The sequence below is a fragment of the Elgaria multicarinata genome, chromosome 3, assembly GCF_023053635.1.
Source record: "Elgaria multicarinata webbii isolate HBS135686 ecotype San Diego chromosome 3, rElgMul1.1.pri, whole genome shotgun sequence".
Classification (NCBI taxonomy): domain Eukaryota; kingdom Metazoa; phylum Chordata; class Lepidosauria; order Squamata; family Anguidae; genus Elgaria; species Elgaria multicarinata.
In genome coordinates this window covers 109,470,976-109,487,549 of record NC_086173.1, presented here as the reverse complement: position 1 = coordinate 109,487,549, position 16,574 = coordinate 109,470,976, and positions in this window count along the sequence as shown.

The window sequence follows — 16,574 nt, the reverse complement described above, 5'->3', positions numbered from 1 at the left end:
GAGGAACTCATTATCAGTATATACAGGATGAAGCATCTCTTGATTTTATTACACATGTAATTACTTCAGCATGCTAGAAGGCTCCAATATGCTAAATGTGTAGATTTCTCACTCCAATCAATAATTATTTAAAACCGCTATTTCTATACATATCCATACTGGTTTAGACATTAAAGAGATCAGATTGACCCATCTGGAAATATTCTGCAGCAGAGGGGCACTTACATCTTATTATTATTATTATTATTATTATTATTATTATTATTATTTATTTCTCATGCATGCTCAGATTTAAGTCACCACAGAATTTAAGATTGCAGCCTTGCTGTTTTTAGAATAAAGTAATCTTTAGAATTTGCAGCTGGGGAAAATGTCTGCTGCTGATTTATGGGCCCTTGACATGTGCCCAATGATGCTGACCTTGCTTAAAGCAGCATGAATATATAGAATTAGATTTTAATCATTACTGATTTCAGTAAGAAATCTACAGAATTGGCCAATGAGAGGCTTCTAGCATCCTGAACTTGCAATATGTATAATAGTAACATTTCTAATAGATCAGAGCAGGAGATACTTCATATATTCCCATTCACCATCATATTGCAGGCATTCCATCCATTGAGGAAGAATCTGTATGGTTAAAGTTTTAGCAGCCAGCACTAGAGTTATGTTATTTAAACTCGGAGGAGGGGAAATTGTTTTCTAAAAATTGCCATGTCTTGTGCATTACATGTCACCATCTGGTTAGGTTAAGAGTTCTCTGTCAGATATAATGGTTCAGGGAGTATTAATGGAGTCAAACTGTGACAAGATGATCCAGTTATTCAGACTGCCCTTTCATTTCTAAGAACACCCCTTCCTAAATCTGAGCACTTTGGACAGTTATTTAAAAGATAGCTCTTTTGCAGTGTCACTGGAATGAGCAGGAATGAAAACATGCATTTTTTTGAATGTGGTATTCTCCCAGGAAGGGCCAGAATACTTTAAAAGGGGGGGAGGGAGAAGACGCAGGAGCAGGAGTGGCAGAGACTAGAAAAGCTATGCATTTTAATGTTTACTTGAGTTGCAAGAAGTCCGTGGGTAGAAGAGAAAAAACATCAAGAAAGAATACAATACACTACATATGAGAAAAAATATGTTCAGTGGTGGGCCTCATTATTGAAACTAGGGGCCTTGCTAGACCTACCAGAAAATCCATCTGGGAGGAGGGATTTATACCCTACAGCTAGCGCCGCCGTCACCCTTTTCCAGACGTAAACACGCAATGGGGCAAAGGAAAGCCCCATCGCGTGCTCCGGGTTTTCGCCCCTTAAAGGGCTATGTGCGCAGGAGCGCACCACCAGAAAAGGTAGTTTAATTTTTTTAAAAAATAAAGGGTCCCCCGCTCCCCCTGCCCCTGATTTCCCCCCACACAATGTCTGATGCCCCCCCTGCCCGCTCGCTCGCTCACCCATCCTCCCCCGTCCGCCAGGCCTGTCTCCATCCTTCTTCCCCCCTGTCCGCCATGCCCGCTCGTCATGCCCGTCCCTGCCTGCTCATCATGCCTGTCCCTGCCCGCTTGTCATGCCCGTCCCCCGTCCGCCATGTCCGTCCCCTGTCCGCCATGCCCGCTCATCATGTCCGATGCCCCCTCCGTGGCCCCCCTGTCCGTGATTCCCCCCCCCTGGCCTGATGGGCACAGTGCTCCTATGAGCGCTGTGCCCAGTCCATGGCTTCTCCCGGCTACTCGCGAGTAAGCGAGCAGCCGGGAAAAGCCACGGACCCTGCTAGACCTTCCGCAGCCCCGGCCTCAGGCCGGGGCTGCGGAAAAGCCGGGCCATAAGTGAATCCGCTTATCCCGGTTCAAGCAAGGTCTTAGCCCAGCCTGACCCCGGAATCCCCTGTGCGTCATCTGGATGCACAGGAGGGAGACCGGGCCTCACACCGTGCTAATGCCTCGTCTAGCAATGGCCTAGGTGTGGGTTCTGGAGATTTTACATAAACAATGAGGCACATAGTGACAAAATTGTCTTTGCAAGTTGCACCGAAAGGCAGAACCAAATACACAAAGACTTGGAGCAGCAGCAAAAGAGGTGGTGGTGGTAGTGGGTGGAGGAGGAGGAAGAAGAAGGATATGCCACATTTTGGGCAGATCTACACCAAGCAGAATATAGCACTATGAAAGTGGCATGAAAGTGGTATATGGAATGTGTCAACAGTTGTCAGTGCACTTCAATACCACTATAAAGCAGTAGTGTGGCTCCTGCCATTTATATACCGCTTTCATAGTGCTATATCCTGCTTGGTGTAGATCTGGCCACAATGTTCTTTCTTCCTTTCTTTCCCACAGAGATCGTTGCCTGCTGCAATTAGCAGGAAAATCAAAAGCATTTTCTCAAGTGGATCCTCTGTACTAAACATTGCATGTACATTAATTACACTATATCGGACAACTAATGTTGAAAAAAAACGAATAAATGGGAGGGCATTTTTTTTTATTTGGGTGGAAAGAGTCTAGTCAATCAAATACAGCCTTGAGTAGCAATGATCAAAATCTATTTCCAATTGATGCTCAGTTAAAATTTATGTACGGCTCTCCCTTCTGTTTAAAGACTTCTGACCAGCTATCAATCTAATAAATTTCGCAAACAAACAAGACTTCGGCCAAATGGCAATAAAGGGAACAAGGATGATGGTGGCAGGACACCCTACAAATACAGAACCACCATCAAAAAGTGTGTGGTGGGGGAGGAAACCACAGCATGTGTTTACGCTTGAGCAGCCGCCCCCGGGCTCCTGTTATCAGAGCAATGGAAGAGACAGCTTTCAAGTGCTGGGTGTGCATCAGTGAACTGTCAGATAATTCAGTTGGCAACATGGAGGAGTTGCAGCCCAAACGCCGAAGGGAAGGCAATCTGTTCCCACCCCCACCTCCACATACATACAACCCGCCACTTGCCTTTCCAAATTGTGCTGGCACACATCATCAAAGGGCCCCTTACTTGGCTAAGCGAAATGTGATGATGTTAGCATGGATCGAGATGGAGCGTGGGTCACGGACAAGAGTTGTAAAACATGCTCCAGAAATTTTTTTCTGGAGCAGAGGTTTAGAACTGCTTTGGCCCTGAGGTCTGCATGTGAAGCTAGCTTGGAGGTTGCACGCATATATGCATGTGTACACACACATATATATACACACATGTGACCCAGTGGTCCTGATGCCGATGGCTCTTTCCTTGCTGCTAGCAGTGGAGGGGGAAAGAGCAATCAGAATCTCTGAGGGAGGAAGCAGAGCGTATAGCGCGGGGAGGGGATCTAGTGGCAGAGTTCAGGGTCTTTGGGGGGCACAGTAAGGTCTTGGGATGCGACTGGTTGTGCTGTAGAACAAACCTCAGCAGTATTTGCCATCCAAACAGTACCTCCTTCAATGCTCTACGACAATTAACACATCCAGAAATCAGTCTTGATTGTCTCTGCATTTTGCAAATTTGAAAATCAATACAGTCTACAAAGCTGCCAGTATCACATCAGTATCCATGGCCTACAGGCAGATATTGTACATGCCCTGCATCCCAGTTCATCTAGGGGGAAATAAGTTTGCTATACTTTCTGAGACCTAACACGTCCCATGACCAACTGCTGTAGAATTAAAATCAAGACGAGGATGACAAAACTGAAGAATCGGATGATCTGTATTTTAAGAGGTCTGCCTATTTTCAGACTTTCATGTTATTTTAAGCAATTTTACAAATGTTTTAATACTCTTCTTTAGCAAGGAACACCAACGTATATATCCTCTATGCAAATTGTCCATAGGTTGACTGTCCAAATAAAGACACGAACAATCTGAAAATGAATGAACTTCTGAAGATCCACTACAAAGACATTCTGCAAGGAGGGCTTTTTCCTATCAATAGCTACTCTTCATGATAGTAGTGGGCCTAGTGACTCAGTAGGGAAGCGTGCCTTCCTATTAACCCCAAAGCTGAAGAGTGTGGAAACCAGACCTTCTACCCCATTGGTCCTGGTGGTTCAGTGGGTAGGGGCAGCTTCTTTCATAGGGAGAAGCTCAGTGGTAGAACACAGGCTTTGCATGCAGAAGGTCCCTGATTCACAACTTCTGAGATATCCAGGTGAGGCTGGGAAAGACTCCAGTATAAAACCCCAGAGAGCCTGTGCCAGTCAGTGTATACAATACTGACTAGATGGACCAATAACTTCTGAGTTCCTATCAATTATGTAAATAGGAATCACCCATTCAAAATCATAAGAACATAAGAACATATGAAGTGCCATGCTGGATCAAGCCAAGGGTCCATCTAGTCCAGCACTCTGTTCACACAGTGGCCAACCAGCCAAGTTGATATATATCAAAAATATGCTACTGAATTTTCATTATGGAATGAAAACTCTAATCCTAAAACTCAAGGGACATTCCTAATTAAACAACAGATTTTTACCTTGAGGCTATTGAAGAAATCAAGATTATGGTGATGCTAGATGGCTACAGCACTACATCTGATGTTACCATATTATGAAAACCATTTGGAGCCTGCGGCTTCCTCCTGCTGTTAAAAGTGAGTAGGAATTTTACCCAAGATTTATGTCCTAGCCTTCAGGCAAAAGAATTTCATCCCAATGTCATTTTCATCTTTAATTGACATTCCAGTTATCAAAACAAAACCATCAACACACATATATGTCTATTCCAATGTAGCCCACTTTTCTCTGTTTCTCCTACAGTAGCTACTGGAATCACTAAGATAAGTTACCGGCACAAAGTTTTATGAGAAGCTAAATTGCCTTTGGGAGAGCATACCACAGGTTTTATGCAGAATGATTTATTTCTCACACAGTTATTACTGAATTTAATCTGAAGATAATTGCAATTAGCTCACAGATATGTTACATGTGTATAGTTAACATTGTCTAATAAGTCAAGTTTGTTTGTGCATTTAACATCGGATGCTCACCTCTGAAACGTCTTACTTTCAGTTACTCAAAGCTTTATCAAAATTTCAAAATACAACCTTGAATGTTTTCTGTCTTCAGCTCAGCTTTGTGTTTGTTTTGTTTTTGAGAAGGAGAAGAACAAGGAGCTTAAGCCAATTCAAAGTGCCTGGTTTTTCCCATATCAAAAATGCAGACTTAAACCAGTAAATTCGAAATGAACTTGAGAAATTAATGGTTTGGAAAACAGGGGTCCCTTATTTGTTTATTTGTTTATTTATTTATTATTGCATTTATATCCCACCTTTTTCCCTCTAAGGAACCCAAGGCGTTGTACATAATCTTCCTCCTCCTCTCCATTTATCCTCACAACAACAACCCTGTGAGGTAGGTTGGGCTGAGAGTCTGTGACTGGCCCAAAGTCACCCAGTAGTTTTCCATGGCTAGGTGAGGACTAGAAGCCGGGTCTCCTGACTCCCAGTCCAACACTTTAGCCACTACACCATACTGGCTCTTAATGTTTGATCAGTCCCAACAGAGGATCATTATAACTTGGTTGTCAGTAAGTTTTCCAAGTTGACAAGTGTAGGTGTTGAACACAATTCAGCAAACAAGGTAGATTCACTTTCCCGTCAGAACCTGAAATTCACCAACATCGTTGTGAATTCACAGAAGTCTTCACAGAAGCCTTTATTCATGAATCAAATCTGAGTCAATATTCCTATAATGAAGCTAGAAAAAGTTGGGAACTCCTAGAGCACTTATAGAAACATTTCTTTTAATGCAAGCCAGGGAATAGGATATGTAATTTACAGTGCAATCCTATGCATGTTCATTGAGTTAAATGGGACTCTCAGGTAAGGAATACAAGATTGCAGCCAGAGAGAGCAATCCTATAGTCCTGAGAGAGCATCCCAGGGACCAAGAGATCCTTTGGTGTGCGTCCCCTGAGACCATAGACACTGCTAAGACCTCAGAAGGGGAACTCTAGAATCCAATACCTTCCCCTTCCACCACAACCTCAGAGCTCCTTTAGATGGGCTCCAAGGCCTGTTTAGAGGGGGGAAATTGTAAAGAGGAGAGCAGAGAGGTGAAAATCACCTTGGTCTTTCTCCCACCCTGCTGGCAATAGCCTGGTAGGCCATTGGCTACTTGAAAGCCATCAAGATTGGAGGCTTCCATCTAATGAGGGTGTGACCCATAAGTCTGCACCCTTACAGTGGGGCTGTCTTCACGGTGCCAAGTTCTCCTTCTCAAGCCCTTGCACTTTCCCTCTCTTGGGGCGTAATCCCAATGCTGAGGAGGGAGTGTAGGGTTTCTGGGTGGCCATCCAGGTACCAGAGCCACGCCCACTCTCTTCCTAGTGGAAGGCAACCAATCGCTAGTCACCTTCCACCAGGCACCAGTGATTGAATCCAGATTAGCCCCGGAGCGACGTCAGATGGTAGAAGACACACATTGACCTCACTCCATTTGAAAAAGTCCAGATAAAGCCCCAACTTTTTCAAATCACAGCATCGCAGCGAAACCCCGCAGTGGCTGCAAAGCTGTGCTTGCGTCACCTAACTGACACAGCGTAGATCCACAGCCACCGCAGGGCTTTCCCTGCATATAGGCAGCCCCAGTGTGCAATCCTATCTGTATTTACTCAGAAGCAAGACCTACTGTGTTCGATGGAACTTACTCCCCCTTCTCCCCGGTAAGCATACATAGGCATGTACATAGGAACATCTATAAGCCATTGATCTGACTCAAGATGGCTGCAAAATGAGTGCAGTTTCCATATGTGGGTGATGCAAATATGATGTACTGAAGCTAACTTTCATTCTTTGGCCCGTTGTTTGGCTTCCAGTCCTGAGCTTGAAGAGAAGGTCAGAACACACTGGAAGCTCAGCGCCACCAAAGAATGGAAGTTGAGCACAGTTGTTCCAGCTAAAGTGCTCATTACAGGGAGGGTGGAGAAGGCAGAAAACTTCAGCTGCCTCCCTGCACTCCAGTCTTCTGCTGTTCTTTCCAGCGGGACAAGCAGCCCACTGCTTATTCTGGGATGAGAGATGATCTTCTCATCTGTTTTACTGTCCACAGAAAAATGAGCCACTCTGGCCAGATCTACACCAAGCAGGATATTGCACTATGAAAGCAGTATGAAAGAAGTATATAAGAGGTAGGAGCCACAATACTGCTTGATAGCGGTGTTGAAGTGCACTGACAAATGTTGGGGCCGATTGGCACATACCATATACTGCTTCCATACCGCTTTCATAGTGTTATATCCTACTTGGTGTGGCTCCTGTCTGTTATATACCACTTTCAGAGTGCTTTATCCCGGCCTTAGTCTGTAGCGGGGAAGAGTTGTGAGGACGGCCTCTCCCTCTCCATTCCAACTGCAACTCTACATTCCCCCATTCTTCATTCCTTCAAAACGCTCCCCAAAATTCAATGATCAGTTGAAGGCTGTGAGCATTAAGCAATTGTAAATGTACATAATGCTGATTTATTGGAAAGAAATAATATATCTTAGAAAAGCTGGAGGGAAAGGCCAGCTGGAATTCCTCTTTGCAGACAAGAAACAACAACAACAGACAATTAAACATGGGGACCAAACTTTTGTACGTGTTCTGTCAACAAAAGAAGGCTCTTAAACTAGATCAACATTGTCACCTAGTGGCCAATGAAGTCCTCTGACGAGAGAAATTCACAAAATCCACAACAGATTTTGGCAGCAGTGAGAAAATAAAATACTATTAATACTATTGCTTGCTACTACTACATCTCTGATGTGCTACTTCCCCCCTAAAACATTTCTATTTTTTTTCTGAATGGGATGACTCAAACCTAAAGTTCTAGCCAATAGAAGAGGTTGCAGGGATCATCCCCACACCCTATTATTTATGAAAAATTCCTTTGGGGATTTTGTTTTTAAAGCCAATATGAAAATTGGCATTGCTACACACCACATACAGAACCCTAGAATTTGGTAGCAAGTGTTGACCAGTTCTGAGACATGCTAGCCAGGAAAAATGAGTTTTTTCAGATTAATTAATCTGGATTAATTAGTCCAATAACCCCTCCCCACATGCAACCAGAGAAAAAAAGGTCTCAATTGGTATAGTGCATGCCTTGCATTCACAAGGTCCCAGGTTCAATCCAGGCTGGACTGTGGCCAAGGTGCTGAGAGCATTAGGCCATAATCCTTTCACTGGATCCCTCTAGGAAAGATTTTCGTTGAATATGGAGAATGACGTTAACTTTAGCGATGTTTTCTACTAATTGATCGCTTATATCTCTGTAAATCTAACCAACCCCAAAATTAAAGCCTGCTTAGACAAACAGATCAAATCTGGAAGTCACAGTTGCCAAAGAATGACAGTAATACACAGGCTGGAGACATACACAAAAGGGCTGTGTTCTCAGAGGAGAAAACAATACATGAAGCTAGAACTTTGCCTGCTGTTTTCATTTGCATTGCTAGCATTAAATAAAGAAGTTGCTTGTCTCTTTGGCAGCCTTGAAGAATCTGAAATATTTTTCTTTAAAGCAACCCCTTGCTTTTTTGTTGTTGTAAGTTTTATTATTTTTAATTGTTGTACACTGTTCAGATGACATGCTAAGATACGGTAGTTAAGCATTTTGAGCTAAACATTATGGCTTAGCGTGTTGTGTGAACCATGAATTAGAACATTACGTAAACCATTCCTAACCATGGTGGTTACATAACCACAGTTTAAACATGCTCACTAACCATTTGCTGCAAAAAGGTTAGCATCCTAACCATGGCTTAGTGTGTTATCTGAACAGCCCAATGTGATGTATAAACATACATAATAAATATTTTTTAAGATTTTGTTTTACTTATCAGATCATTACCATCTTGTTCAAACATTTTTCTCAATGTGCATATTGGGTAAGTGAAATTTTGCCCTCTTGCAATAGCTGCTGGCCCCGCCACAACCTCATGAATGTTCTGCAGAAGGAGTAAAAGTGCTTAGGTAAGTACCAGCTATCCATGCCTATAGGCTCTGTTCCCAAAACCACAGATGTTGAATAGGCCCTGTCTACAATTGTACACACAAAGCGCATATAGTTTGAATTTCATAGGCCCTTTCAGAACTTACACCAGGGATAGAAATCATGGTGCCCATGGGAATGTTTATTTCACACACACACACACACACACACACACACACACACCCCTTTCTCAGGGCCTGCTGAAGTGCCTTATCCCTCCTACTTTCTTTTAAAAAAAACAAAAACAAAAAACCAGCAGATTTTCTTACCAGCAGCTGAGATCCCAATGAAATATGTTTCTGTTGGTGAAGAAAATTGTGGGTTAAAAGAGTTGTTTAGTATGTTGGGGCTCAGAACCCACCTCTGACCTGTACTCAGTCTTACTTGTCCTTTGTCATTTCTCTGGTGGCAGCCATTTTGTGGTGGTGCCCAGGACAATTTATCAAATTGACCAAACAACCATTTTGTGATGGTGCCCAGGGCAGTTTCTTAAATTGACCAAACAGCCATCTTGTAGTGGTGTCCAGGACAGTTTCTCAAATTGAGCAATGTGCCCATGGCCCCAAAAGTCTGCCCACCCCTGCCTCACATCAAATGCACATATGGGGCAGGTGAGTGACCAGTCGGTATTTATTTATTTATTTATTTATTACATTTTTATACCGCCCAATAGCCGAAGCTCTCTGATCATGGCACTTCCCTCCCCTGTATGCATGTTCAGAAGAGCATTTTAACAGAGCTGCACTCTCTATTGCAACATTTTAGAATTTGCTGGTATATGATGTATAATGCAAGAAAAATATTATTTTAGATATTATTAACATACTAATTAAAGTGGTTAAGTATATAACAACCATCTGTGTCTCTTGACTGAAAGGCCATGGCCATATATATGCACACTCACACTTTTGTTGTTGTTGGCATCTCATCTGCTTCTAACAAGCTGCCGATCGCTTCATACTGGCACCCTCTCGTACTTTTCTCTGCCAACTCCTTCTCCAACAGCACTTCGAAAGAAAAGGCTCTTCGTTCATTCACCCAAGCAACCGCATAAGCCATGAGCATTTTCCATATGGAACTTTTCCAATAATGCCAGTGATCAAAGAGATGCACATGGTGGGATCCTTACAACTCAATGCGGATTATGTATGTAGAAACGGCCAGAGAGAGAAGGAGCCAGTGAGAGGGGGGCAGAGTGAGTAACATGCACACACACACACACACACACACACACACACACACACACACACACACACAAACACAGATAATGGTGCTCCTTTCATTTTTGTGATTCCTCCCCCCCTGCCCATGCCCCCACCCTGGTCTACACTGACTGACAGTGCATCTCTAGGGTTTCAGACTGGAGTGTTTCTCAGTCCCACCTGGAGATGCCAGGGCTTGTATGAAAAGCATGTGCTCCACCACTGAGCACTGGCCCTTGCCAGGGCAAAGTCTCCTTGCTTCCCTCTCTTGCCACATCAGTAGTGCTCAGACATGCCTCTGATGAAGGAATAAAGCTGCCAGTGGTCTTCCAGAGCCAGCAACAGTCCTGAAGAATCTGCTCACCTATACACCTGCGTTTCCAGTCTCACCCGTCTCTGGGTCATGGCAGAGTGTGACCAGGACAGTGCTTGCACTTTAAAATGTGACCTCCTAGCTTTCGAAGTCACACTTCATACTACACCACAACATTTAAGAACAACCACTTTAGAGGAATCCTGCATCTAATTACAGTATTTTGCTAAATAATTCCAGTGCCAACAGTGCAAATCTTGGCAACTGTGGATCAGCAACTGAGTTCACATAACCGTATGCACAATCCTGGCTTTGAATTATGCACTAAATGTATATTTCAGTACAAAGGTTTTAACATAGAAATGGAGGGAATTTGGTTGTGTATTAAAGAGCCCCACATCCCCCCCAAAATTCGGATGATCTATTCATCCTCAATCAAAAATGCTTTCTTGGCAATGCAAGCCTATACATGTCAAAAGTAAGCCCGACTAAATTCAATCAGAGTTACTTCCAGGTAAGTGTGTACTGGATTGCAACCTAAGAAAGCATGACTTATAAGTATCATTTTACAGGCACTTAAATTGCAAGTTGGATCAGTCAACAGTATACATATTGTAGTTGGTTCCAGATATAGGGTTAGAATAATAGAAAAATTGTTATGGTTGAGAATCACTTTGTTTGGTTTCCCCCGCCCCATATTTCTCTTTTTAAAAAGATCAACTCGGGGGAGGAGGAGAGATTAAACTAGACATACTTCTCCATGTCTCACATGGACCTCTTAATGAAAGGGTTAGCCCTACTACGTATATTAAGTTTGTCACTCTAGTTAAAGAGGGCAGGATTCCTGCAGCTTTAACTGTTGTGATGAAAAGGGAATTTCACCAGGTGCTCCATGCATACAAATGACACCTGCTGGAATCCCCTTCTCTATGCCACTGTTAAAGATACAGGAGCCCTGTCCTCCTTTCCATATGGTCACCCTATTCTCTGTGATATTAATCTCGTGTGCTTCCAAGTAAGTGTGGTTAAATAGATAGATCATTTGCAGATTGCTTAGACTGAAGGAACTTATCCTTGTATTTATTTAATTTTTAATAAGGAAATGGATATTTCATTGTAAGTGGAGAACGATATTTGCTAGTAGTAATGCAGAAATGATACATCTCATTTTTCACTTTGGATGCTACTATTTGCCAAGGCCAGTGGGAAATTGATTGGAATCTGTTGGGAAATTTGCCTCTCTTTGTGGGAAATAATGAAAAATTGGCCTGTTTGTATGCCTCATTGTGGAGGAGCTTACACAATGCTTAAATTATGCTCTCTTTTTATCAGATCAAGAAGAAGCTGGAAGAGAGGAAAACAATGGCAATTAATATTGATGAGTTATAAGGCTCTCAAACCAAGTTGTCCCCATCTAACTTTAGTTTGCAGGTTCTAATGAGTACTCAGCTTTTTTGTCTTAAGTGAAGCTTTACAGAACGTTATCAATCTTCATAATCTCATTTATTCTCTTATTTGAGAGCACTTTTCACTTAACAGGAAATGTGACAGTATACTTATGCTATGGAGTAAATATAGTCTGAAGACAGATGATGCTGATACACTGTAAAAGCTAAGCAAGGCCATAGCTAGACCTAAGGTTTATCCCTGGATCGTCCAGGGGTCAAACCTGTTCATCTAGGTGACACACAGGGGATCCAGTGCTCAGGCAGGGGTGAACCCTGGATGATCCCAGGATAAACCTTAGGTCTAGCTGTGGCCCAAGTCTGGTCATGCTTGAATTGAATGTTTCTGATCATTTCATAACTTTGCAGCAGCTTGACCTGAGAGTTCCATGTAGGCCATTCCAAACTTCCTGAGGGAAGTCTATAAGGTAATACATCAAAAACAAAGACAAAGTTGTGAAGTTTTCATATATGCATTCTACCTATCCTATGACAATGAAAATTTGTAACTGGAAAGGGGGTGACCACATTACCTGTCTCTGAGTCTTTTATTTCATTGTACTTTCTTGTGGTGATAAAAGTATAAGTGAACAGTCTTAACATGGATAAAGGCACATAGAAATGTAGGTGATCAATAGTTCTTATGAAATGTTATATGTTACCTTGATCACACAGAAACCATTTGACCAGGCCTCCATCTGATGATTTATCCCTGCCACTATAATGTGTACCACCAGACACCACATTGTTCTCCATGACAGCTCCTGGTTGTGCATGATACAGGACCACACTGTGCTAACAGATTCTGTTATAATGGAAGGTTTCATAGGTGCTTCCAGACAGACAGCGCCAAGCACTGCCAATCAAAAGACATTGTGCAGCTATTCTGTCCTTTCCTCCTTAACAGATTTGCTGCAGTAAGAAAAAAGATGGAAGAAATGGTGGGAAACTACAGGAGGCTTACAAATGTAAGACTATATTGTCCGGATGCTGCTTAAAATTCTGTGAATGAGGCAGGGCAATGCACGATAAAAGCCTCATCTGAAAACATTCAAGGTGGAGGTCATTCTAACCACTTTCCAGCAGATCAATACAAAATGTACACTGGACCTTGCTTAAGATTTTAAAAACAACAACAGTGTGTAGCCATGGGAAGAACCACAATTGCATTCCTTGTGCAATTGGATTGAGGAAATTATCCCAGCTGTGCCAATGAGCTACACGAGTCTGTTAATCTGCTGCATCTACCTTTGGTTTCCTCCCAGAATTGAGATCCAAGCACTACACAAAGAGTGTTTCATCTTCTGCTTTTCTGCTATATAAGGTCTAGGTGGCACTGTGGTATAGTGGAATAGTGCAAATACACATGTGAAAATAGTGTTTTCTTTCACTTTCACAAATAAATGCCACATTTTCTCTGCTCTGAAAATATATATGAAAAGTTCTCATTAGACACAGAAATGAGGCTGGAGGATCACTATGTTGTCTAAAGAACCCGTTAAATACTGTGAGTAAGGAATGCTGAGAGCACAATAAATACCTTGTGTAGAAAAGGCAAATGATCCCCAGTTTGAAGGTGTGTTTGAATACGATTTGGGTGATTGAAGCTATCATATTATTTACCAGCTGATTATTCCATACTACAGAAGAAGTGCAGTGCAGAATGTTAGTCCGATGCCGGTCTATGATTTGTTTTGTTCTTCTCTGCAATCCAGCAGGTTAAAGTTTATAATAGAAATTCATTTTGGTCAAAATCCAGTCTTCATTCTATATCAAGAACAGAACATAAATATGTATTAAAAGACTCTGAACAATATACTTCTTCTATATTAGTGAAACACCAAACACCATATGGGTGGTTAGCTTGCCAAATGTATACATGAAGAATCTGGCAAAAATCTACAAACGCATTTGTTAATTTCTTCCATTTGAAATATCTGGGAGATTAAAAGCCAAAGCGTCCCATCTAGAAGTTATTAAATCTTTTTTGAAAAGCAAAACTAAATTCAGAAGATTCTTTCCAGATCTCTTGGGTCCTACTGAAGCAGAACACTTAAAACATGCGCAGTTTCAGCTACATGATTGGGCCCTTTGCATGTGCTATTTGCATTGGAAGAAAAACTCTCATTTGTGCCAATGCCAGCTTTTCTTCCAATGCAAACTGCAAGTGTGGCCACTCACCGACCCCAAACCAGATCGATACCACAGCAGGGACAAAAGTTTAAAGCTCCCCAACCGCCCTGTTAGAGTCCTGATTCTGAATCAGGATCCAGTACTCGCTATTTACTTTTTAAAAGCTATTCATGCAATTGCTAACTAAGTGGAAGGCACTTTGTCCACTTTGGCTCTCAAACAACTCTCCCAGGTTGAGGTATGTCAAGTTCAATGAGAATAAGGCTTCTGCTTTCATTTGCAAGAAATGACAAAAATATGAAATGGTCCCACTGTTCAAGTAGTACACATTTGATAAGGAAGTATCTTTTAATGGGACGAATGTTTGCAGCAGGCCTATGCAAGCTGTAGAGTAATACCAAAGTCTTCACTATGTGAAACATGCCTATGCAAGCTTTAGCGTTATACCAAATTCTTTACTATGATGAAGGGGTATTTCAAAGATTCTTTACTGCTAAACCTTTCAGTTTTTTATTCTGTAGAACATAGTTGAAAAGGAACTAAGCAGGAAGAGTGAGAAACACACACCGGAGTCTGTACACTTGTTAACGCCCCAGGATATCGCCCTGTCTAGTTATGGCCTCTGTCTGTCTAAACAGGCATAGGAATGTGCCCTTACAGAGCACACTCAATGTTTAAATAGATGGCAGTTAATGCTTAGAAAACTAGGCTGTGGCTATATAGGATTGGCTTGTTTTTAATCTTTGTAAACTGCCCAGAGAGCTTTGGCTATGAAGCGGTATATAATTAATTAATTAATTAATTAATAATAATAATAATAATAATTTGGTCCTCGTTGGGCTGGGACATGGCTTCTGGAGCACTGTTGGGGTTCTAAGGCTCCCAGGAAAGAGAGAGAGAGAGAAGGTGGGAAGGAGATAATTATGAGATTGAGGGAAGGAAAGAATTCTGCAGCAGTTTGTTTCACGACAGGTGTGTAGCTAGCACAGATCTCTCCACACACTCGCACAATCATGCAATAGGAAAACAGGTAGAAGAGGTGAAGGGCACCCTTCAAAGGGAAAGGAACTCCAGATGATGAAAGGTAGCCTTCCATGGTCCCCAAGGGATCATCCTGAAGACGATGCTGAGGTATGGAGGAGCTCCTCTGGCTGTGACAAAGAAGGGGGCATCGACAAGTGCTGCAGCCAAGGGTGCCGAGCTCTGCTAGACCATCATACTGAACAGTATTATGCAAAACCTTAGGGCAACTCTTTGACTAGGTGTATTTACACCTGCCTTGATTGCCTTTGTGAGGCACTCATTTTAGTGTGGCTTATCAGGTTATACTGCTGAATCATGTCCTGGCTATGTGACCAGAAGTTCCCAAGCCAAAAGGTAATTGCTTGCTTGACCTTCTGATTCATTTCAACGGGAACTGCAAGCCCTCCATGCTTGTCCTTCCACATAGGGCAAGACTGAAGCCTCTTAGGGCAACATCAATATATACTGGGGTAGAATGTTCTCCAGGCTCTTATGCCTAGTAGTATGCCAACACACTGTAGGGAGAGGGCTGTGTCCCAGCAAATGTATACTGTCTTGAGCAAGGCTCTGCACTGGTGCAGAACCCACACGTGTGAGTCTCTAGTTACTGGGCCAGAGGGACACAAAGGAAGGCATCAAAGCAACCATTCATTTCTCCTTAGATAGGCTCACATTCCCCTTTTCCCTTTTCATCTGCTTATTTAGTTGTTACTAAATGGTTATTTATATCCTCCCCTTTGGGATATGAACAGCCTCGTGTGGCGCAGAGTGGTAAGCGGCAGTTACTGCAGCCAAAACTCTCCCCACGGCCTGAGTTCGATCCCAGCGGAAGCTGGTTCTCAGGCAGCCGGCTCAGGTTGACTCAGTCTTCCATCCTTCCAAAGTCGGTAAAATGAGTACCCAGCTAGCTGGGGGAAAGGTAACTGCAACTGGTAAAAGCAATGGCAAACCACCCTGCTATAAAGTCTGCCAAGAAAATGTCAGCGAAAGCAGGCGTCCCTCTAGGAGTCAGCAATGACTCAAATGCTTGCACGAGAGGTTCCTTTCCTTTCCCTTGGGATATGAAGCCTTTCAAGGTTGTTTACAAGTAATATCATAATATGTACTTAAAAAACGCAATAAACAACTGTCCAGCCCAAGACATTTTGCTGGTTGAGGCAAAGAACAAAATGGCACCCCCTCCCCTTCTATATACAAAAGGCAACTGGACTGGTAGTTGGAACTTCCTTCAGCACCAGCAATGGGACAGCGTTGTCCACTACACCTTAAGGCAGCAGGCTAGCTTGGGGGGCACAGAGCAGGCTAGATGGCCCACAGCTCTCCAACACCTTGCTGTTTCCTCCTGGCATCTTCTGCCTGAGGTGACTAGTTTCACTTTGCCAAATGATAGGGCCAGCAATGATTAACAATATCAACATATAAAAAAAATCAGATCCTTCCCAAAGGGCAGTTGTTGGTAAATGTCTTATGGAAAATAGCACTTCTTGCTTTGCAAATATAGTAATATACATGCAAATCACA